This window comes from Stegodyphus dumicola, chromosome X1 (genome assembly GCF_044657685.1).
Source record: "Stegodyphus dumicola isolate Sdum_Otavi_A_Nest chromosome X1, ASM4465768v1".
Lineage (NCBI taxonomy): Eukaryota > Metazoa > Arthropoda > Arachnida > Araneae > Eresidae > Stegodyphus > Stegodyphus dumicola.
The window spans coordinates 2,822,600-2,848,415 of record NC_140780.1 but is presented as its reverse complement, the minus strand read 5'-3'; the positions used below and the strand labels follow the sequence as shown (position 1 = coordinate 2,848,415).

The 25,816-nt window shown below is 35.1% G+C and overlaps 1 long non-coding RNA gene across 1 annotated transcript; it reads left to right on the top strand.

Annotated features, from left to right (window-relative positions):
• Positions 1-14,785: 14,785 nt before the first annotated feature.
• Positions 14,786-18,219, top strand: LOC146993057 (uncharacterized). Its single transcript, XR_015038349.1, has 2 exons — positions 14,786-16,617; positions 16,708-18,219. It is a non-coding gene; the product is annotated as an uncharacterized LOC146993057 (long non-coding RNA).
• The last annotated feature ends 7,597 nt before the right edge of the window (positions 18,220-25,816 follow it).

Below are 25,816 nucleotides of genomic sequence, written 5' to 3'. Positions count from 1 at the left end.
TATCGTTTTGGCGAGTTTCAGGACTTATAAATAATTACGGTGGTGAAATACGAGATTTTGCGAAACTTCGCAAAATTTTGTGCTAACGTTTTACGAGTCGGGGGACTCAGAAAATATATCGCATTATTTGATTTTCGGCGAAAATTTTAAAATCGTTAATTAATTGTTAATTTGTTTAAATTTCACATGTAACCGACTTGTATTTTATTTAAAAAGAACTCTGTGTGTGAAAAAACGACGAAAATTGGTCAGTTTAAACGCGAAAAATCGCCGAAACAAAATGTAAACAAACCACTAAAAACCTTAATTATTCATATTTTCACCTAAATTTCTTTCTTAATTATATATAGCTTTCTTAATTATATATAATTGTATATAGCCAAGATGTCACATTGTACCCAAAAAACGGTAAAAAACATTTCAGAATTACCCCAAAAACCGCCGAATGCAAAATGTAAACAAAGCATAAAAACTGTAAATGATACATCTTTTCGGCTGATTTTTATTCATAACTGAAAGCTAAATGCTCATAAAGTCTAATTATAGAAAACAAATAAATGAACAACACAAAAGAATTATCTAAATTCAAAATTAACGCACAAATTGACTAAATTCAAAAAGTAAACAAACCACCGAAATCATTAATTACTCACTTTTTGACCTATTTTTCTACTTTGACGAAAGGATACTTGGTCATAGTTCAGCCCTGTATTTTAAAATGAACGAATAGGAATGCTAAATTCAGTGACAAAAAGCTAAAACCGAATGTAAACCAACCTGAATCTGCTGTAATTCGCCTAAGACTTGCGATAATGTTATACTATGCGCGTGTAACAGTGCGTTACTCATAGCAGTTTCCAACAAAATGTCCTTTTTTGTGTATAAAATGATCTAATTAGTTGATCGAAAAATATCACAAACAGTTTTAAATAAAGTTACTAACACAGTTTCATTCGAAGCGATATCTGGAGTGCGTAACTGCATCGAACATTAAATCGCTTTTAAAAGCTAAAAGAGTGAATTGAAAATGAAAAATAGTTGCTATGAATTCTATGAATCAATATCATAATTAAACTATTCTAATCTCGAATTATAATCACAATCCTCCCAACTATTAATACGTATATAATCAGACTATTATTCTGTTTCAAGGCAATGTTCTCTATATGCATTGAGGTATATTTTTTTCATTTCTTTGATATAATTTCGCTTCCATTTACTTTGATTACAGTGAAATACATGATGAAGTTTCCTGTATCGAAATTTATTTGAAGCCTTAACGAGAAACATGTTCTGTGAGTATTTAGCTTCCAAAAGTTTCCATGACACAACTCTTACTTTCTTGGAATGACTGTAGTGAATAAGAGACTACTGAGATGTAAGAAAAATCATATACTTAATGTCACAAGTCTTTTCATATGTCAAATTAAGTCATTCTCAAATTTCGTGATAGAAATTTCGAATCTCTCAACAGTTTTACAACAATTTCAAATGAGATGATAAATAAACTGCAAAGGAATTCTGCATGAAACGTTTCTTGCATTGAGAGGCTATTCCTATTCCATTTCCTCCTAAGTTTAGAGACGGATATCTAAAAACGAATATGCATGTGTACTTCTTCAGTGTGAATGCACGGAATATCACACAAAATTATGAAAGAAATCGTTGATGATTTTTTCTTCTCAATGAGCAACTTTTCTTTCGAATACATATTTTGTGTAGAGTAAAAGTTATTACTGAACGTTTCTTTGCATAATAAGATATTTTGTTTATTAAACAATATCCAAAGGCATGTATCATTAAATATGTTTCATCTTTGTTCAAAATCATACACATTAATAAGTATCATTTCAGCTGGTGTTCAGCATTTATCCAAATAACTATGTTTTATTGCCTTGCTGGAAACAGTGCGAATGAGTCTATTGCATTAGTTAACCTATTTCGTTCATCTCTACAATATGTACTGCTTATTTGCTTTCACAGCATACTGCGGGTGAAAGAATGCTATTAATCCTCCTTACCAGAAGTGTGTTTGTGTATTTTGTTTTATACTCCTAAATTTAACCCAAACAACAATGATTATTAGTATCAGATAAATCCTACTATATCTGATTAACTCAAATGAGTGAATGATTTTATTAAGAAGCGTTGACATTGAGTTATTTTGTAATTGAAACGATTTGTGTTCAAATTGAATAACTTAAATATAATATATCAATTTTCCTAAGTAGAAAATAATGAATTAATCTGCCACTGCCGTATAACTTATTCAGCATCCAATTTCTTCATATGGAATTATATCAGAGTTAAGTTACACATTTAAACTTGATTGTGGTCTGTTTACATTTGGTTTTACCTTTTTGTAAACTAAATTTCGCATTGCTATTCGGATATTTTTACATACAGTGTTAAATGAGTAAGTATTCTTCCATTAAGCTAGAAAATTCGGTTAAAAAGTAAATGATTGATGCTTTTGGTGGTTTGTTTACATTTTTAATTCAGTCAATTTGTGTGTAATTCTAAAGTCTTCTTCATTTCTTTTTTGTATATTTGGATGTTTTCGCCACTTTGCATTCAATTAAGAAAGAAAATAAATGGACAGTATGTATAATTAACATATCTAACGGTCTGTTTACATTTTACATTCGTTGGTTCTCAGGGTAATTCTGAAGGGTTTTTTTTTTTTTTTTTTTTTTTTACCGTTTTTTCGTTACAGTGTGAGTTTTTGGTTATGTACCTTTTAATTAAAAAAGAAATTTAGTCGAAAATATAAATAATTAAGGTTTTTGGTGGTTGGTTTACACTACGTTTGGCGGATTTTTCGCGTTTAAAATGACAGATGTCCGCCGTTTTTTCACACACAATTTTTTTTAATGAAATACAAGCCGGTTTAAGAAATTAAATCAATTTAACAGTTAACGATTTTACGTGTTTCGCCGAAAATGGAAAAATGCGATATATTTTCCGATCTCGTAAAACGTTCACATCAAATTTTGCGAAGATTCGAAAAATCTCGTATTTCACAGCCGAAAATATTTCGAAGTCCCGAAAGTCGCAAACACGATATTTGAAAGAGTGGGAATCTGACCAAGTCAAACTACGAGAAAAATATTTTTCAGTCCCAAAACTCGCAGAAACGGTATCTTAGAGTTACAACGACGAGGAAAACATTTCCAAGTTCCGAAACTCGCAAAAACGATTTCTTAAAATGCGAGAATATAACCAAGTCTAACTACGAGGAAAAACGACTTTTTTTTTTAGGTCGAGCAACGGCAACCCACACGGCGAAACGAAATTCGCATTACCGTCCCGAAATTTCTGTAAAGTCCAAGAAATGCAGGGTCGATCAACCGTAACCTAGAACGCGAAAAGAAGTTTCTGCCGAAAATCACCACGGCCACGGGGAAATGGCGAGGCAAACTATGCCAAGCAATCCTCACCCGAGCAGAAACGGTATCTCAAGTGCGAGAATATGACTAAGTCTAACTACGAATAAAAATGACGGATTTTTAGGGTCGACCTACCGAAACCCCCACGGCGAATCGAAATTTGTATTACCGTCACGAAATTTCCGCTGTGTGCAAGAAATGCAGTGTCGAGGGACCGTAACGTGGACGGCGAAAAGAAGTTTCTGCCGAAAATCACCACGGCCACGGGGAAACCGCGGGCCAAATCATGCCAAGCAATCGTCACCCCAACAAAAAGAATATCTCAAAGTGCGAGAATATGACCAAGTCTAACTACGAGGAAAAAGTACGTTTTTTTTTTTTTGGGGTCGAGCTACCGTAACACAGACACCTATACGAAATTCGTATTACCTCCCGAAATTTCTGCAAAGTCCAAGAAATGCAGGGTCGATCGACCGTAACCTAGACGGCGAAAAGAAGTTTCTGAGGAAAATCATCACGGCCACGGGGAAACGTCGTTGCAAATAATGCCAAGCAATCGTCACCCGAGCAAAAACGATATCTCAAATTGCGAGAATATGACCAAGTCTAACTCATGGAGGTAGGAAGTAAGAAGGAGTCGCCCTAAACAAGTTTCTCCGTACCCTGCTCTGAAGCACCGGCGATCCCTACGTGGTGACCAAAACATTGGGTCATTTACCATTGAGTTCTATGGGATTTGACGCGTTCGGGTGTAAATATTTTGTAATTACGTCGCAAATATACATATAAATGTATATATTTTCTTTTTCTACAACACTTCAGAGTCCTAAGTATGTGAAAACAACATATTTTTAAACAACATTTCATTCTGAACGGAATTAAATGCTATACTTTTCACAGGACAGTTTTCTCAGAATGGTTTAATTTGAATGAAATATTTTCACAAGTTTTCGTTAATTACATTAGAAAAAAAAATTAAGGTAATTCAATTTTATTCGGTTAAGGTACAAAAATTAAGATCAAAGTTTATTGTATTATTAATATTAAAATTATGCATTATTTCTTTTCTATTTATAGAGCTTCTTCCTAAAATACTTTCTTAAATACGACATGATTTTTTTGGCTTCTTTTAAATCAAAAAATGTAAGTCAATTTATAATTAATGCTCTATTCGGTTCATTTTAAATTAGAGAATTATTAGGAATTAGCGAAATACTTTAAATAAGTATTTCGCTAATTCCTAATAATTAAATAGGTATTAAATAGTATTTGACTTTCTCTGAACATTTCTGAAAGGGAATAATTTTTTTTTTTTTTTAAGTATTATTTAAAACTTGTAACTGAGTTATTATAAAATGTAAAGGGAATAATTCTTTTAATTATACTTATCAGATTTTTTTTTTACCCTTCATTTCAACAATACATATTCCAAAACTCTTTATTACGTTCTTAAGTGCGCATCTTATAGCATTTGCTTTACAATACCTTTTAACAGATTGCTTTCCAATACGAACAATTCTTGCTTAAATAGTTTTATAACGTATTTGTCAACAGGATTTCAATGTATGTTTACAATTTAATATTAAGGTTATTATATATTTAGTTAACATTTATAATCATTATAAATTAGATACATTTAATCATTAGATTTCTTCACAGTACTTTCACAGTTGTTTATAAGTGAATAAATTCTTCATTTCAAATACATTTATAAATAATTTAATGAATATTTAAGTATTTTGTCAAAGGCAGATACATACTTTTTGCAAGCACATGCATAAATACTCATACATACTTCCTATTTATCATTTCCGGCATGCGCAAATCTTTAACTTCTGTCCATTCACTATATTTTTCGTGTAAAGTAATTTACACTAATTTAGCATACACCCGAAAGTTTTACATAAAAAATATATATGAATATAATTTGAATGAAAATTATAAGTATTATTTTTAATACCCACTCAAAGGTCAGTTTTTCTTCAAAATTCCTCCACGATGGCATCTCTCTCTTTAGGCAGATAGCCCTTGCATGCGTTACTCTATTTAATAAAAACTTAATCTGACCTATGTGCCTAATTACAAATATTTTAACATACATAATTTTATATTTACATTTAGCCATCAAGTTTCAAACTTTTCAAATCTTCTAGAAAATAAATTTTGGCAGATCTCTTTTAGCAATTTTCTTAAAATCTATATTTTTGTAGTACAACAGCTTAGAATTTTATAAAACAAATTCATAATCAAAATCGCTGTTGTTAGTTATCGAAAAATAACCAAGATGTGATTTTTGCGTAAATGTCAGTAAACTATACAAATTGCTATTCTCCATCACACTATGAATGTTTCTTTCATGCGATAGTGTCCCTTTTTCGATTTCTATGGAACTGTCGTGTGTCGAAATACTATCAGAATCTTGTCAAGCGAGCTTCTGAATGTAAACAAAGAACGCCCCGTCTGGTGACCCAAGCTTCAAAGCAGTGCTTCACTTCTAGCGCGGAATGGCCCCTCCTCCCTTTCCTACCTCCATGGTCTAACTAGGAGGAAAAACGACGTTTTTTTTTGGGGGGGGGGGTCGAGCAACCGTAACGCACACGGCGAAACGAAATTAGTATTACCGTCCCGAAATTTCTGCAAAGTGCAAGAAATGCAGGGTCGAGCGTCCGTAAGCTAGACCGCGAAAAGATGTTTCTGCCGAAAATCGCGACGGCCACGGGGAAACGGCGGGACAAATTAGGCCAAGCAATCGTCACCCGAGCAGAAACGGTATCTCAAGTGCGAGAATATGACTAAGTCTAACTACGACGAAAAATGACGGTTTTTTTGGGTCGACCTACCGTAACCCACATGGCGGATCAAAATTTGTATTACCGTCCCGAAATTTCCGCAGAGTCCAAGAAATGCAGGATCGAGGGACCGTAACGTAGACGGCGAAAAGAAGTTTGCCGAAAATCACCACGGCCACGGGGAAACCGCGTGGCAAATCATGCCAAGCAATCGTCACCCGAGCAAAAAGGATAACTCAAAGTGCGAGAAGATGACCAAGTTTAACTAAGAAACTTTAAAGTACGGTTTTTTTTTTTTTTTTTTTTTTTTTTTTTTTTGGTCGAGCTACCGTAACATAGACGGCAATACGAAATTCGTATTCCCGTCCCGAAATTTCTGCAAAGTCCAAGAACTGCAGGGTTTAGCGACCGTAACCTAGACGGCGAAAAGAAGTTTCTGCCGAAAATCGTCACGGCCACGGGGAAACAGCGGGGCAAATCATGCCGAGAAAACGTCTCCCGAGAAAAGAACCTGTTAATGTTTCAGCTACTTTGAAATTAATGTTCCGAATGCTCATTAATAACAAGTACGGTAGAATTGTAGAGACATTAGGTATTTTGGAATCAAAAGTTATGAAAAAATAGGAACGCTTTCGCCGGGAATCGAACCGCTTACCTCTCAAATACGCATTGAGTGTGCTGACCACTACACCACGAAGGCTGGCTAAGAAGGCGGGAGAAATATCTTATAGACTCCCCCTTTTAAAGGGCGACTGGGTTTTTAACGGGAGACAATTGGCAATTCCTGAGTGAGGATAATTATCATCCAACACCCTTTTAGTTCGTGCGCCACTCTCTCTACAGTGGCATGAGACATGAGGATTTCTGTAAGCAAGAGAGATTGAAAAATTAGCAACCGCCTTCGTCGGGAATCGAACCACGGACCTCTGAAATCAGTATGCTCAGTATGCTAACCACTACACCAAGAAGGCATGCTAAGAAGGCGGGAGAAATACCTGATAAAATCTCTCTTGCAATCCCAAATTTATTGGTTTCGTCCGTTAGTGTTTATCATTTCAGCTCAATAATAATATTTTTCGTTGGTTTAAATTTATTCATCTACATAAAAGTAACTTTCTTCATTTTCATTGGGTCGATTTTGTTGGTAATAATATGTATAATGTATTTGCTTATAATGCTCGAATTTTGATGGTAGGAATTTTATGCAAAATCTAAATATTATCTCTACATATAATAAAACAAAGTGTCTGTGTGTGTGTGTGTGTGTCTTTCGTTCGCGCTTCGCGTATGCTAATAGACGCACGACTACGAAATTTGGTACATAGGTGCATCTAGACAAGAGCCAGTGCACCTCGAAGCGATTTTTTCGAAATTCGAATTAGATTTTTTTTATTTTACGTTCTGTGACGAAATCGCGTCATTTTGAGACATAATGGTAGCCCATTATGCATTAGGTTGGTTTGGTTTGGTTTATTTAACTATGGCAAAGCACACTAGGGCTATCTGCCTAAGAGGAGGGATGCCTTCGTGGAGGACTTTCTAAGGGAAACTGGCTCGTATACACGTTACACATGGGGAAAACCACGAAAACGCCCATGCAGCCAGCCCGTTCGCGGGACTCGAACCTCAGACCGAACTACCAGTGTTCAGCGACTTTACCGCTCGGCCGCTGGTGGGCCTTTATGCATTAGGAAAGCGAGATTTTACTCTACACACTCCATTTTCACATCGTCATGAAACGTAGGAACTTAGCTATTTTACGAACTTAAAATAAATTTCGTGTTTCAATTAATCGAGTAAATACAAATTTACACTCATGTCCGAAAATTAAGGATAATTCGGAGTCACGCGGAAATCGAACTCTAAAATAAATATATCACCTGTAAAATCACTACACACATCTTCAAGAATGATATGCAAATTTCAGGAAGTAACCAGATGACACCGATGGTACGCCACGATGACGAGAGTGTAAGAGTGATATATAAGGAATACAGGCAAAGAAGTAAAATTGTTCGCAGGTGCTTTATAAGCATTTCAGTGCAATAACCGAATAGTTATGATACAAAGGACGCATTTGGATGATTTTTTACGTGGTAGAATTATTGGCCGTCTGGAATGTGGGCGTACCCAACTGGAAGTATCAGACGATCTTGGAATTGCCCAGAGTGTCATCTCCAGGCTTTGGCAACGATTCCAAGATGATGGCAATGTGAGTAGACGTTACAGCACAGGTCGCCCCAGAGTTACAACGCCGAATGAGGACCGGTATTTGGCAGTTACGGCCAAAAGAAACTGGCGGAGCACAGCCTCAGACCTGTCTCGTCAGCTCTCTTAAGCCACTGGTACGACAATTTCAAGGCAGACCGTGTACGGATACTTAGGGTAGATTGTTCTATATGCTCGAAGACCTGTCAGATGCGTTCCACTTCCTGCAACTCACTGTCGCCTGCGGTTAGCCTGGAGTAGAGAGCATGCATTGTGGACACCGCAACAGTGGGCTTGTGTGATGTTTTCCGACGAGTCCAGGTTTAGCTTGCAGTCTGATGCTCGCCCTACTTTCATATGGAGAGCTCCAGGTACCCGTTACCACCAAGAAAACATCATTGAACGACACAGTTAGGGTGGTGCAGGAGTGCTCGTTTGGGGTGGAATTATTCTGGGTTTCAGAACTGACCTGCATGTTCAAATTGGAACCATGACAAGCCAAATCTATCGGGACGTCACTCTGGAACAACATGTACGTTTGTTTCGAGGCGCCATGGGCGCATAATTTGTGTTTATTAATGACAACGCCCGTCCTCACCGTGCAAACATCGTAAGCGAATGCCTTCAGTCGGAGGATATCACCCGTATGGACTGGCCAGCATTCTCACCGGACTTGAATCCAGTAGAGCACGTGTGGGACTTGCTTGGCCGACGAGTTGCAGCCCGTCAACCTCCTCCTACATGTCTACCGGAACTTCGTAGAGCATTGCTTTTTGAGTGGTGTAATATCCCCCAAGATCAGACCGATAAATTGATACTCAGCATGCCTAGGCGTTGTACGGACTGTATTGCATCGTCTGGGAGACATACAATGTATTAACAATCATACCAACCATGTAATATTGGTTTTTTGTAAATAAGTAGTTTTTGTAATTTGCTCCAGGGAGAAAAAATCGTTAATTTTTTTTAATAATATCAAACATATAGCATCTTTTTTTGCTCTTTACCTTTTGTTTAATAAATAAGCTTTACAAATAAGTCAAATTTGTTTTGCTTCTAATCCTTCCTTTGCCCGATTTTCCATTATCCTTAATTTATGGACATGAGTGTATTTACCAAAGGGAGCTTAACACCTTTTTAACGTGATTTTTCCTAAAATAGTTTATTTTTAAAAATGTACAGTTTATTTTCCTTTGATTTTTGGACACATTAAACTTTTATCCTTGCGACTGCTTTTACAAAAAGAATTTTGTAAAAATGATATAATTTTTTATTTTTAAAGAATTTTTAAATGAAGCTTCCGAGTACACTTCTCACATCTCACGTCTTTACAAATGTGATTTTGGCAACAATTTTCCTGTCTTATTGTTGTTGATAGATTTTTAATGAAATCGCATAGTTTTGAAAAGTTTCATTCTTTTAGAAATATGGGTTTGGCAACAATTTTTCATCGTATTTCTTATGTCGCTGTTTTTAAGGGATAGGCATATTTCATTGTTATATATATATATATATAATACATATATTGATTATGTTTTACTGATTTTTTTTTTTTTTTTTTTTTTGATAATGTTGTTCTGCAGAGTAAAATTCTGTACGGAATTTTATGTTTTTTTCAGTTGCTTTCATGTTATTTTTTGCTTATTTTACTATTCGTAAGATGTTAAAAAATTTTGAGGGATTTTTTTAGGAAACAAAGTGCTTTATACCATTTGAGTTCTTAAGATTTTGGAAAGGGAACTTGGTTAATTTATTTATTAGGTTAATTAATATTTGTATTAAGGGATATTGCTTATTTCATTGTAATTTTGTTATACGTAATAACTTTTTTTTATAAAGTTGTTCTGCAGAGTAAAATTCTACGCAGTTTTTAAATTTAACGTTTCGTATTCCCTTCGGCCATTTTTCCGGTACATTTAAAAGCCAGACGAAGGCTGGCAGCGGAGCTGCTAGTTTATTAATACATGTATCGATCAACGCTTATCGCAACCTACATGTAGTATTCTTCAGTAGTAATCGGTCAAGTATGACGATTATCACAAATATTTACAGACCATCATAACCTTAATAAGGTTTATAGAAAGTCATGTGTTTTTAACAGTAGAAATAATTGTAATTAATAGAAATAATTGTACTTTCCTTATATCATCAACTAAATTATGTTCTTACAATTTTCGGATTGGCAACACGTGTAAAACGTTTGGACTGTAAAAGCTGGATGTGTTGAATTCTTTTTTCGAAGCTAGATAGAGTTGAAAAAGGCGAAGATAAATAAAATGTGTTTCAGAGTTAACGATATTAGTTTGCACTGTGAATGGCAAATAAACATTGGAATCAGTTGCTTAGAATTCTCTGTAAATTTTAACAAATGCAAAAGTTTTCGTTGGTAAAATTTGCTAGTTACACTGCTTATTTTGCGTATATTAAATGATAACTAAACAATTCAAATTTTGATACTGAAAATTTACTGTATTCTTTCCGAATTCACTCATCCACCGCTAACTGTTTCTCTGCTGATAAGTGTAACATGATCATAGATATCCATCAGCGCAGAAAGCTTCCTATAGACTTATAGGAATTCATAAGTTGAAAATTACAGAAATGAAAGTGATACAAAACAACGCAATAATATTCATTTATATATCACAGATTCGAATATTAACAATTAAAATGCGTTAAATTGAAGCAAAATTTAAACAACGAAATAAAACTCTACTGAAACTGAAGTAATGATGACAGCAGAAAAATAACATTTAAAAATGTATTACATAAGAATTTAATCTAGATTTGAGTAACAGATGCTTGAATACCAAAAGACCACAAAAAAAAGCTATCTGCCAAGAAAGTCGCTTTTGTGGAGGATTTTCCAAGGTCAAATGACTCGCATTAACGTTAGCCATAGCGAAAATCAAACATGCAACCAGCCCGTTGGTGTGGTATCGAAGCAGTGTAGAACATTCACTGCTTTGTGTTCTAAAATGTAAAATTCTGCTTATTTAGAATGTTTAAGTACCTTGTTTGTGCAAGCTAGTTATGCAAATAACGACATACAAAGCTTTATTGATGCTTCTGGACAATATTTTTAATTCTTTTAACGGACAGGATGTTTGAATAGCGAAAACCATAAAAGAGCTATCTGCCAAAGATCGAACACGCATGGAGGATTTTCGAAATTAAAGTTATTTGCACATGGAAAAAAATAAACATGATGCCAAGCCATTTCTCTTGTATCGAACCCGTGTTAAACTCGTAGTATCTTCGGTTTTTAATCATATGATTCTGCTTATTTAAAACGTTTAGGTACCTTGTTCGTGCAAGACAAAAAAATACAATATTTTTAACTGAGGAATGCATAGGATGTTCCAAAAAGTCTACATTTAATTGTATCGAATAAAAAACATTGTAAGTTTACGTCGAATTTTCTTCAAAAACGGCTGTAACTGTTATTTGTTAGGAGTATCTTCTATATACTGAATAATCGCATTATAAAAATAGAATACGTTTCTCGAAAATCACTGATTTTGCTAACAAAAAACATAGTACAGATCTAGAACTCTGTGCATCTTTACATTTTAACAGTCATGATACTAAATTTATGTTGAATGAAATGAAAATTTAGTTAATTCTCTTTCTATCTTTTTTCTTTTCTTTTTTTTTTTTTTAATCTCTAAGGAACCAAGAGAACGAAGCACGTTTTCGAAACACATTAATCGACTTTAATGAAACTTAATTCATTTTTCGCTGATGAGTTCTGTATTGGAGTTTCAGTTATAAGAGATTAATTTTTATCTTGTATATTTTTTTCTCTTTTTTGCAATATTATTTTTAGAGTTTGTACTACTATGAACTCTTATTTTAATTTCAATTGTTTAGATATTGTGTTAAAGCAATACAAATATACAAAGTTGCAATTATTAATATTGTTCAGGAATTGCCTTGCTTTGACTTCAATTCACGTTTAACTTTAAATGCTTTAAGTTTATACATATATTTATATATATTGAGAAAGAGAACAGAAGAAGACTGAAAGTATTCATGCTCTATTGTCATATCCATCAGTTAGTGGCGCACATAGGAATTTTTCCATGGGTGGTGTCGAGGGTCGAAATACCCCAATACGCTGCCAAACAAATTTTTTTGATTTAATCGATTGTCGGGAACAAAAACAGTAGAAAATACATCATTGAATAAATAATTAGCATTAATTAATAAAATAAATTATTAATAATAAATATTTAATTAAATTACCAGGAAGCTCAAGAATTTATCTATTTCCTTTTCTCATAACTCAAAAATGAAAACATCCAATTCATCATTACAGAAGCACCAAGTCACAGAAGAAGAAAAATCTTGCTTTAATTTGGAATCACAAAACTATAAACAGGATGATTACATTGTTTTCATTAATTTTTATCTTGTATATAATAATTACAACATACTGATACTAATTTTCCAGAGCTCTAATTTTTCTCGGCATCTGCTTCTTTCGTCGAAAACAGAACACAATATTTGAAGAAACTACCATCCGTTTTTTGAGAATCATTCATTTCGAAAACAACTGCAATTGAAATTTTTTGTAAATGTAATTAAGAAGAATAATTTTTATCGGGGTACCTTATATTACTTAAAATATCAATTACCTCATGATTTGGTAGAGGTCCATTAATTTTAATGTAATTACTAATTTTCGCTAATTTAATTAATTACTGTAATATTGGAAACTGGAGTTTAAATATCATTTTCATTATTTTTGGCTGCAGGTCGGATACCTTTATAAGGTATTTCTCCCACTTTCCTAGCCTGCCTTCGTGGTGTAGTGGTTCTGCACGCTGGGCCGGTATTCCAGAGGTCCGTGGTTCGATTCCCGGCGAAGGCAGTTGCTAGTTTTTCATCTTGCCTGCTTCCAAAAAAATATCTATCTCTACAGTGGCACCCGAACTAAAAAGCGTTGTGGATGATGATTCTCCACACTAAGGGTTTGGAGATTGGGTTCCCTAAAAAACCCAGGAGTATGCTTTCCTAGAGTGCCTTCGTGGTGTCTGCACGCTGGGTCGGTATTCCAGAGGTCCGTGGTTCGATTCCCGGCGAAGTCGGTTGCTATTTTTCATCTTTCCTGCTTCCAAAAATATACCTAATGTCTCTTCACCTTAAATTTTCACATACTTTCATTTTCTTTTGTACGCATCATCTAATACCTTTTTCAGGCTGAGGCAAAACATTTGCGCTAGATTGAGAATCTTTTTGCACTTCCAGAATATTTTTTTTTTCATCTTCACGTACTTTTTTCGCAAAAAACGATAATGTGACTTTTATTTTATTATTTTTTTTTACGATTTTGATCACTCCTTTTTACAATATGATTTTAAAATCCTATTTTTAAAACTTAAAAATCAAAATGGATTTACGCTGCATTGAAAGAATATGAGCGTTGAATGGTCATGTAGAATTATGAAAGAATTTTTCACTTTGTTGTCACCAGGGCTTACTAGTGCACGTGGTGAGATAGCTCAACTTTTGGCCCTGTCTGTTAACAAAATAGGAAGGAAATTCCCTCAAGAGGTACACTACAGAATACAACATGAAGCAAATAAATAGTTAAGTTCTGAGAATAAGAGAGTATTGGTATGCAGTTCGGTTTTAAAAGGGAAGAAGAAAGAGAAAAAAAAATTTATGTTTTCGTTTATTAGAACTGAAATTATTGTTACCTTTGTTTGGAATTATTTTACGTACTGTATACATATAATCATATGCAATCGAATAAAAAAAAATCAAGGGCGATTGGGGGATCCAGATCCCTTAGCCCCCCTTGTGTGCGCTGCTGCTAACAGATAAAACACTGACAAGCTAACAAAACCTCAAGTACTTTAAGGACAAACATGCAAAACTTTTACATATGCTCATATGAGCTTCGAATGTTCTCTAAGTTGTCATAATCACTGACTTGCATTGTCATAGATTTTTCCTGCAAATTCGATTTCTTTCTTAAAGGAAATTTTTACAGTAATTTCATATGAAGCACGTTGAAGAAAATATCTCATCATCATTAGAAACATCCACTTTCAGAATGATTTAAATTACTAGTAAAAATAAGAATCATTGCTTTATAAATATGTTTCTCTTTAACTCAAATATTTCTTCTTTATCCTATTCGAAATGAACAATTCACAATACAGAACTAATATATTGCATTGATGTGACAAAAGCTCAGTTTTGAAACTTTTACTTACTTAGCCCCTTGTATTGCGTTGATAAACCGAGACTATGCTTTCATTTTTATTGCATATCTTGTGACTGTTTAAAACTCGGCATAATTTTTTTTTCTGTTAGCGCAATTCTAACCAGTATTTTATTATTACAGAGATTTCTTCGGTGTTTTTTTTTTTTTTTTAGAAATATCTGGAAGGTTAAACTGAACGTTTCATTACTCATTTTGAAGATTCTAGATGTATTCTACGCAAAAGAAAATGCTCATAATTGATTAGCAAAATAATTTATCTATGTGCTTTGTTGTACTCTTGGTTAATTTTCGAGTTGTTGCTGATCTATAACACTTAATTTCTAGTGCAGTATTGAAACGATTATTAACTTTCCGCTTTTTCAAAGAATTTCATAACCACATACGTTGCTAGAGAAAATTTTTCTAACTTCTTAATATTATTTCAAAAATTGAAAATATTTATTTCTTTACAATTGGCCGATTGACGAAATTCAACTTGCATTTTTCATGACTCGAAAGCGCGACTTAGGATATGTATTAGATGTGTATATAGCGTTGTTTTGACAACGGTATTTCATAGGCATTTTGACACAAAATCGAACTTTTTCTGAAATGACATGCCAATTTTTTCCCATATGTCGAGTCTACGATTGAAATTATGCCAAACTACCAAGTTTTATAAAAGTACGAGTAGTTTTCAAAAAATTTAAATCTCAAAATTTTAGCTTCACTCCAAAATTTTAAGTGGGCATTTGATCTTCGCTTTTACGTAGAATTTACAATTCTACTAAAATTTGCAATATTTTATCAAGGGCAAATTTTATGCACTTTTACACTGTTTGCTTTCATTTTGAAATCAATCCTTCTAGCTTAAAATAAGAATTTAACTTTCAATTCTAAACGCAGTTACCAATTTTAAAGCATATCAGATATGATCCCCTTCGGAACGACTGCGAGATGAATTTCGAGAAAGGTACCCCCCCCTCGGATTAAAAAAATTCCAGAGAAGCCATTTCGACAATTTTCATCTTTGCACCACTTTAATTAGCGGAGATATTAATTAAAAACTCTGAAAACGATAATTCTCGTTCTCATTTTTCCGAGTGGCTGGTATCTCGCACGCTGGAGATAAAAATCTGCTTTACTTCGAAAAGTGTAGCCACAGCTCAGTTTCCAATGGTAGAGTTTCTTAATAAAAAAATCTGTAAGTTTTACAAAGTCATATTCAGAGTTTGAAGAAAGCATGCGATCGCATCTCACGTCATAGTATGTGGAAAGTTCTTTAATGGTGGGCATTTTAAATCAATAGCTCCCGTCGGCAACTTTTTTGTTTCAGGTTAGGATAATTGACACGGCATCTTATTGCCACGATCACTCTTTCTTGATAATGATAAGTTGTTATATTACATTAAATTTAAATCATGACGTCATACGTATTGACCTGAAGTGTCAAAAGTTTTTGCTTCTTGCTTCGGAATAAAAAATTATTTACGAATGGGTTGTTGCTTGGAAAGAATGAACTCATTTCATTCATACTGAAATGTTTTTATACATTTGCTTTTCAGGGCTACATAGAACTTACAAATTTTGGTTTGAGCACAGCTAGCAATTTTTTGTGTACAATGCATTAAATTCATGTTATTTTCAGTACATAGAACTGTAAGGGCATAAAATGTAAGAAGTTCGTTTGAAAGTAACTCACAAATATTTTAAAAATTATAAATGTTTACTTTGCATACTTTGCATATTATCGTTTTTGGCAGCAGTTTTTATCTTTGGAATCCAATTTGTTCTAAAAATATACAGATGAGTTTTGAGTACTACCGAGTTGGTGAATAAAATTATATTTGCTGTTGATATGGCAGTCTTTTTTTTTTTTTTTTTTTTTTTTTTTAAGTCTTAAAATAATAGTAAGATTTTGTCTGCATCTTATTACGTTGTATCAACTGAGGATTCAAAACAGGTGTACTTATAGAATTTATAAATATTGCTTTGGCCATAGCTTGCTAGTTAAGTGTTAATGTGCAGTATTATTCTATTAGTATAGAATAATTATATTAGTGTAGTATGCGCGTACTATGAATATTATCGCCAATCCCCTTAGGCGACCCAAGGGCGATCCTCATTATTTTTGTGGTTTGTTTACAGTTTGTTTTCGTTTCCCATCACTGAATTTCACGCAAATTTTCGCTCTTTTTTTTTCATATTGTAGCGAATTTTGTCTAAGGAGCTTTCCATTAAAACTGAATAATTAAGATTTCATATTCATGACAGTTATTTAGAGAAAGTAAGAGTGGTGTCATGAAATCTTTTGGAATCCAAATCCTCACAGCATATGTTTGTCGTTAAGTTTACGGAATTCCTTCAATTAATTTCGATACAGTAACCTTCATTATGTATTTTACTGTAATCAAATTTAATGGAAAGCAAATTATATGCAAGGAATTAAAAAAAATATACCTCAATGCATAAGAAGTGTAGGTTGAAACAGAATAATAGTCTGATTATATACGTAATAATATAATTATGAAGATTGTGATCATAAATTCGAGATAAGAATAGTGTCATTATGATATTCATTCATAGGTTTATACGTCAACTGTTTTTGAATGAAACAGTACACCTTAATTGCAGAAATTCGTGTTCTTCTTCGCTCGGATTAGATTTAATAGACCATTGCCATTTGGAAATGGGGCATTTTGAGGCATATTTCTTGCAGTCATGATTTGTTCTCGTCTTCATTTTAAAATAAGACGTAAACTTTGAAGATAGTGCAGATAATAGAAGCTGAATTACCAGTGTTCAGCTATTTTACCCGGGCTCGGCTGATATTCGTATTATAATCATATGAATTACAAAGAACAGTTAGCTAGACAGATTGTATTATGGGAAAGAACGTTTTATTATGCATTAAGTTTCAAAATGAAAGCAACAGTGGAAGAATAATTGCATTATGTTATCAACACGGAAGTGTATATATAACATTTCAGTTATTAAATCTGAACAGAAAACCGTTTGACCTCAAAAATAAGTAACTGATCTTATGAATGTTTCTTAATCAACTTTTTTCACTCATAAGATAAAAATGTAATTACACTGCATTGTTGTAGGATAAATAAAATCTTTGATTGTTGACGAAATGTTTTACTTTGAGCATGATAAAGTTGTTTCTTTTTCATTTTATTATGAATGTTGATGGCAGCTTTTTAAAACAATATGTGAAGTGTTGGCTACAAGGACCGTTGACTGTTATACATAAACCAGAGACTGACTCTCTTCTGACTATTGTTGTATCCTGTATTACAGTATTGTCTAATTTATTTTTGGAGCTGTATGTGTTTTTAATGATGCATAAGAAGTGGTTATGTCTAATCGAATTGAATTTCAGTAATATGTAATTGAAATAATCTGCACTGTACGTCATAACTTTATGGCATTTGGATGTTTATAAAGCAACAATCACACAGTGTTGAAAAGATGATAGGAATCTGAATTTTAAACCGAGTAGTGTTTCTTTAATAATATTGTGTTAAGCAATTTCAAAGTCATAATTTAACTTAGGACATATAGTTAGAGACGTTATATGAATTAATTAAATAATGTTTTGCGAAGCTCATTAGATGCCGTTTTTTTTAAATCAGTATAATACTGTATGCACATACAGCAGAATCCATGATATAAAAATGATTTATTATTCAGGGAAAAAACTGTCACTTGCTGCAGAATACGTAAAATCAGATTTGATTTAGAGCCTTTTTTTTCATTTGTTGAAATTGTAGTCCATTACAGAGTTCTTATACATTACAAATTGCACACACGATGAGTTAATCATTTGAATTATAAATTACAATCAGAAACCAAACCCAGTACATGTACTTTAAGTATATCACACAATCAGAATGCATTTTAGATACAGACTTCAACATCTATAGTAAAATTAATTGTTTGTCTTTCATATTTCTGTGATCAGTCGTAAAGTGGGGCATGACACATTTCAGTCGAGAGCTTTCAAAAGGAAAGGAACTATCAGAGTAGCTCCTGTTCTACAATTTTTAATAAATTTGTTGTGTTTTAGAAATTGATTGGGTGGCTGAATTTTGTGATATACCTGTAATAAGTGTTAGATTTGAGAAAAAGTTTGTTTTGAACGTGTCGATTTTAGGCAGTGTACCGTTGATGCAAGCTATTGTTGCGTGCGTACGGATTCGTTACTAAATGAATGCACAAGTCCGATGAAAAATGAACAAAAATTTATTATTATCACAACAAAAATGCTTAAATTTTCTCAAATTATCATTCAGTATTACAATATCTCACAGTAGTTATCTTTTAACTACTCAAATGTCCAATAGAATGTAATTCAAAACAGCTAAAGAAAGCTAATCCGCGAATTCGCTATAATCAACAATAGCAGTTTTCTAAACAACAACAAACTAAGCAACTACTACGAACTGAGATGTTTTCCTCCTTTTATAAGATTTTAAAATCACGCGCTAAAATTTTCTGGTACTTTCTCGAAATCAAAAAGACATATTTATTTATTTAATGCACGCGCTCTTGTATTTTCAATTTTCCGGCTTAGCTTTCTTTTAATATTCGTCACGCGCTGCACTGCGCGGGAAATAAAACCATTTAATTTATAATTGAACTAACATTTGCTTTTTAAATACCAAATTCGTAACACTGCCCCCTTCCCAAGGACTGCACGTCCCGGGCAGTACAATCCCTGGATAGGAAGCTAAACTTACAACTGTGGCATAAACATTACATTACAATATCAAACAACATGAACAATAAATGCAATAACTAACTTGAACAAATCAAATGCTATCAAATACTAAATACAAATCAAATACTAAATACAAATCAAATACTAAATACAAATCAAATCAAATACACATTTAAAAAACAAAAAGGACCATGGTCTTATACTATTTACAATTATTTACATTATGTACTATGGCCATAGTAATGAGCTAACCTGTCGTAATGACCGACTTTAGGTTTAGAGTTCGAAGACTTACGGAGACGTCATTCAGTCTGTTCAGCACTTTACATGGACCATCCGAAGGTGACTGTAGTTTAGGACTGAGTCCTTTTCCTTGAATCGGGTTCCACAACCACACCTTGTCTCTTGTTGAATCTATGTCCAGTAGCTCTCGCGTTGTATCTGGTCTTCACTTTCTCCGTCGCCAAGTTCACTCGCTTTCGTGCGGAACGGTGCATCACTTCAAAACGGGCCTTGACATCTTGGATGTGTTCCTCAGGCGATGAAGGCGCATCCGTACGGCGATGAAACAGGCGGTCACAAGGCAGACGAATGTCTTGACCGAAGAGCATCTGAGATGGAGAATAGCTGGTAGTCTGGTGTTTCTTTTCGACCCTAGCATGATTTCGGCTGTTTCTCGAGCTGGTTCTTTCGGACAAAGCGTCGGCATTTCCAGGTGAGGATCCCTTCATAGGATGGATAGTCATGTCTTCAGATCCTGAAAGCAGTTTGTTGTTTTTCAAGTCTAAGGTAAAATTGTATTTCCTTAAAAAGTCCAATCCGAGTATGCATGGATCTGTGATATCCGCCACATATGCCGTGTGATGGTAGGCGGCACTTCCAAACGTGATGCTTACGTTTAACTTCCCAGTTATGTCGATCTTGTCACCAGACGCAGTCTGAAGGGTAACACAGGATGGCGTCCAAATAAGTTAACTGTTCAGCTAAATCTTTCCTAATGATGGTAACATTAGCTCCTGTGTCAATGATCATATTGCAAGGAACTCCATCGATATTCCCATTAATGGACAGTCCGTTACTGTTGCCACTCACTGTATAAATTTTAAGCGCTTTAAAACAAGGTTTTTCATTATCTGGCAACCTCCGTTCCTCGATATGGTCACTAATTTGTTTACTGCGTCGTTGCTGGGAAATGGTCTTATTTTCCGTACCTCGGGGTGTTTTGCAGTTTCTTCGTATGTGGCCTTCAACTCCGCAGTTCCAGCACTTTAGAACTACTTTCTTTTCACTTCTGTTCCGTCTCAAGCCACTGACTTGTCTGGTAAAATCATCTGCTTTATATTCCGTACCCTGGGGTGTTCTGCAATTCCGTCTTAGGTGACCTTCACTACCACATCTCCAACAGCTTACAGCTACTTTGTTCTCACTGCTACTCCGTATCAAAGCATCGACTTGTCTGGCTAAATCATCTAAACGAGCCATCAGTTGATCCACTGGCTCATGGACTCGCACAGCTCTAACTGGGTAGCGATCTCTATTAGTTGCTTCCTGGGCTGCCTCGAACTTCATGGCGTACACTAGAGCGCTTTTTAAATCTTTTACATCCGCCATTCGCAGTGCTTTCTGTATTTCAGGGTCCCGGATGCCATCGATGAAATATTGCAGCGACAGGATTTCCCTCGTTTCTGTCGGGCACTCCGTAAAGGCGAGGTGAGACAGCCTTTCAACATCCGTGGCGAGCTCCTGAAGTGTTTCGGTAGGCTTCTGTTGACGAGATTTTAATTGGACCCTGCAGTAGTCTTTTAAACACTTCTCCCCAAAGCGCAGCTCCAAGGCGCCGGACAGAGCTTCGAAATCTGACCTTTTGTTTTCGGGAAGAGTCTGAAGGATATCCGCTGCGTCTGCTCTCAAAGAAGCGGCGAGATGACAGGCCTTAGTTTGGGAATCCCATCCATTCGCATCCGCCACTATAGCAAATTGTGTTTTATACACTTGCCAGGATGTCTTTCCATCATATGTGGATAGCTTCAGAGATGGACGAGTAGGCATCGGTAAGAATTTAAAACACTCACTATTATTCCCTGCCGTCGCTACGAATTTCTTTAAAATATCCATTTCTTTGGCAACTGCAGAAACTCTCTCATCAATATGTTCTTTTACAGAAGAAACTCTTTCTTCTATTTCTTCTTTCACCGAAGAAACTCTTTCTTCAATTAGTCCAACTTTATTTTCAACTGTGTCAATTCTGCCTTCCATAGCTTCAAATTTATTTTCTATTATGCAGGTAATCTCTCTTTTCATTTCTTCTTGACCTGCTTCAATCTTTTCTTGACCAGCTTGAACGGCTTTCATTTCGTCCTTAACAGAGTTGACGGCCCCTTCCATCTTTCCTTGGCTGGATTTCATCTCTTCTTTCGTTTCTTCTTTAAACGAGGCAAAGGCTGTTATCAATTGCCTTAACTGCTCTTCCATTGCTCTTGTTATTGGCATTCAAATCCCACTTCTGACACCAAAAATTGTTGCGTGCGTACGGATTCGTTACTTAAATGAATGCACAAGTCCGATGAAAAATGAACAAAAATTTATTATTATCACAACAAAAATGCTTAAATTTTCTCAAATTATCACGCAGTATTACAATATCTCACAGTAGTTTTCTTTTAACTACTCAAATGTCCAATAGAACGTAATTCAAAACAGCTAAAGAACGCTAATCCGCGAATTCGCTACAATCAACAACAGTAGTTTTCTAAACAACAACAAACTAAGCAACTACTACGAACTGAGATGTTTTCCTCCTTTTATAACATTTTAAAATCACGCGCTAGAATTTTCCAGTACTTTCTCGAAATGAAAAAGAGTTATTTATTTATTTAATGCACGCGCTCTTGTATTTTCAATTTTCCGGCTTAGCTTTCTTTTAATATTCGTCACGCGCTGCACTGCGCGAGAAATAAAACCATTTAATTTATAATTGAACTAACATTTGCTTTTTAAATACCAAATTCGTAACACTATGAATCTGTGAATCCAATGAATTTAAGTTTGCTTATATATTTTTCACTGACACTATATGCATAACAGTAAATATTAACACATTTCGAGTTTTGTTTGATATTTAAGTCCAATTTACTTGTCTGCTGTGAGCCAATCTGCATGTTGTCGTCATGTCTGAACTGACTTTAAATGTTGAACTTGAACCTTTTTTTAGTGAAATAGAGAACAGTACACATAATTGTAGTTAAGTGATAAGATTGGTGTGTTCATTCAGAAGTTAAATTTAGGAAATGGGTATAAGTTGTTATTACATTTTAGTGAATCCATGTATATCAGTTGTTTGCAATATATGACAAAAGTTAATCTGCATTTCTTGAAGTTATTTTTTGTGCAGTTCGTAGTTATTATGATGTGTGATAGGTTCAACGTCTGAATTACATGTGATAGATTTAAAAAGCAGGTCGATATTTTGTCGTTACAATGCTATTTAGTTCTTGCTGTGTACTGTGTCAAGAAGGTTAACGTTACTGAAAAGAAAGGCCAGTGACATAATGACTTAAATCTTTCATATTTTGATATTAGTTCTTGGGTCAAAGTCTAACGAATTTGTGTCTAACGAATATGTGATAGGTGTTAACGTTTGAATTAATGAAATGGAAAATCATCTCTATGTTTAAGTGGTTTGTTTACATAGTGACATGGTCGTGTTAGACGTATAAAATAGCTGTGGAATGAGATGTGAGTGTGAAATCTTGAAATACTTTACATTTATAATTGAAGGTATCGTAGGAAATGATCGTTGAAATTTTTAATTACCTGCTTTAGCTTGAAAAGGAGATTAAACGTTCGATGTCCACTACTCCAGATATGATCGCCGACTTGCTTCGAACGAAAGTGTGTTTGTAACTTCAATTAAAACTGTTTGTGCACATCATTCTATTAAGTATTTAGCTCCTTTTATGCAGAAACAGGATATTTTGTTGGAAACTGCTATGAGTAAAGCATTTTTACACGGGCAGTGTGTAACATTATCGCAAATGTTAGGCGAACTACAGCGGATTTTGGTTTGTTTACATTCCGTTTTCGCTTTTTTTAACCGATTTTCGCGTTGCTATTCGATAATTTTTAGATACAGTGTTAAAATATTAATGAGAATCCTTCCATCGAAGTAGAAAACTGGGCAAAAATGTTAGCAATTAATGATTTCGGTGGTTTGTTTACTTTTTGAATTTGGTCATTTTGTGCGTAATTCTGTTGTGTTTTTCATTTCTTTTTTCAATAATTTGAGTTTATGGTCACTTAGCTTTCATTTTTGAAAGAAAATAAGCCGAAAAAATGCATAATTAAGATTTTACACGGTTTGTTTACATTTTGCGTTTTCTTATTTTCTGCTGAAATCCGAAATTTTTTTAACTTCTTTTTCATAAAATGCGAATATTTAGCCTTAGTACTGTAAGCTCATAAGGAAATTAATTGGAATTGACGTGTAATTAACATTTTACACGGTTTGTTTACATTTCGCATTCGGTAATTTTTGGGTTAATTCTGAAGTGTTTTCACCATTTTTTCGATATAATGTTACTTCATGGCCATGTCACTTATAATTAAGGAAACCTTTTAGGCGAAAATATCATTAAGGTTTTTGGTGGATTGTTTACATTTTGTTTCAGCGATTTTTCGAGTTTAAAATGAGCGATTTTCGCCGTTTTTTCGCACACAATGTTTTTTAATAAAATACGAGTCGGTTACATATGAAATGTAATCAAATTAACAATTAATTAACGATTTTCAATTTTGGGCCGAAATTCGAAAAAAGCGATATATTTTCTAAGTTCCCACATCTCGTAAAACGTTCTTTCCAAATTTGGCTAAGTTTCGAAAAATCTCGTATTCCAACGCCGAAAATATTTTTAAATGACAAAGTCCCGAAAATCGCCAAAACCGATATCTCAAGGTGCGAGAAAATGACTAAGTCCAACTACGAGGGAAAATGACAAAAAGAGTCGGTTACATGTGACATGAAATGGAATTAACAATTAATTAACGATTTTCAATTTTTCGCCGAAATTAGAAAAAAGCGATGTATTTTCTAAGTCTCCACATCTCGTAAAACGTTCCTACCAAATTTGGCTGTTTCGAAAAATCTCGTATTTCAACGCTGAAAATATTTTTAAATGATAAAGTCCCTAAAATCGCGAAAATATTTCACGATTTTCGTCCGAAAAAACACAGCCGACGAGTGACCGTAACCCAGACGGGGAAAAGAGAAGTTCGTATTAGCGTTTTTGCAAAAAAACACCACGGCGAGGGGTACACGGCGGGAGAAAGCATGCGGAGCTACCGTCACCCTAAAAAACAACCTGTTTGCGCACATGACTGTCGCCACCTTATATGTGGGGCAGTGGTTGACGAGAAAGAACAAGACGCGCGTTATGTCGTTTCTTGATTCTAACTCAGGCACGGAAGCTCGTACGTTGTTATGGTCAATCGCAACAGCGTGGAGTACCGCTACGACTGAGAGTTGTTCTGTGACGGAACGTTGCACGGGCGTCTTTTTATGTGGGATGCTCGGCGACGAACCTCCTGAGCGCGAAATGAACGGCATGCAGCCTGCCGTTCTTTCGCAGAAATAGCGTGCGTTTTAGTTTACTTGTCCCTAAAGGCCCCCCTCGCCCTGTCAAGACCGGTACTAAATGGAGTAACTATGCGTTTCTTAATGAACGTCTTAATGTCGGGTGTTCTGGAACCAACCAACTAATGTTGGGGGGTGACCCGGAGCCCGGTCTAGTTACTTCCGCACTGTGTCGAACCGACAGTTGGCGAGGCACCGAAGGCAAGACAGAGCCTCGGTTAAATTCCGGGAGGGAGGGAGGCTCCCAACCGTGTGCTGCGCACCACTAAGCGCAGCAAGCTGAACTGGACGTTGACCGGTGCTTAATGAAGTAACTATGCGTTTCGTAATGAACGTCTTAATGTCGGGTGTTCTGGAACCAACCAACTGACGTTGGAGGGTGACCCGGAGCCCGGTCTAGTTACTTCTCGCACTGACAGAACCGACAGTTGGCGAGGCACCGAAGGCAAGACAGAGCCTCGGTTAAATTCCGGGAGGGAGGGAGGCTCCCAACCCTGTGCTGCGCACCACAAAGCGCAGAAAGCTGAACTGGACGTTGACCGGTGCTTAGTGAAGTAACTATGCGTTTCGTAATGAACGTCTTAATGTCGGGTGTTCTGGAACCAACCAACTAACGTTGGGGGGTGACCCGGAGCCCGGTCTAGTTACTCCTCGCACTGTGTCGAACCGACAGTTGGCGAGGCACCGAAGGCAAGACAGAGCCTCGGTTAAATTCCGGGAGGGAGGGAGGCTCCCAACCGTGTGCTGCGCACCACTAAGCGCAGCAAGCTGAACTGGACGTTGACCGGTGCTTAATGAAGTAACTATGCGTTTCGTAATGAACGTCTTAATGTCGGGTGTTCTGGAACCAACCAA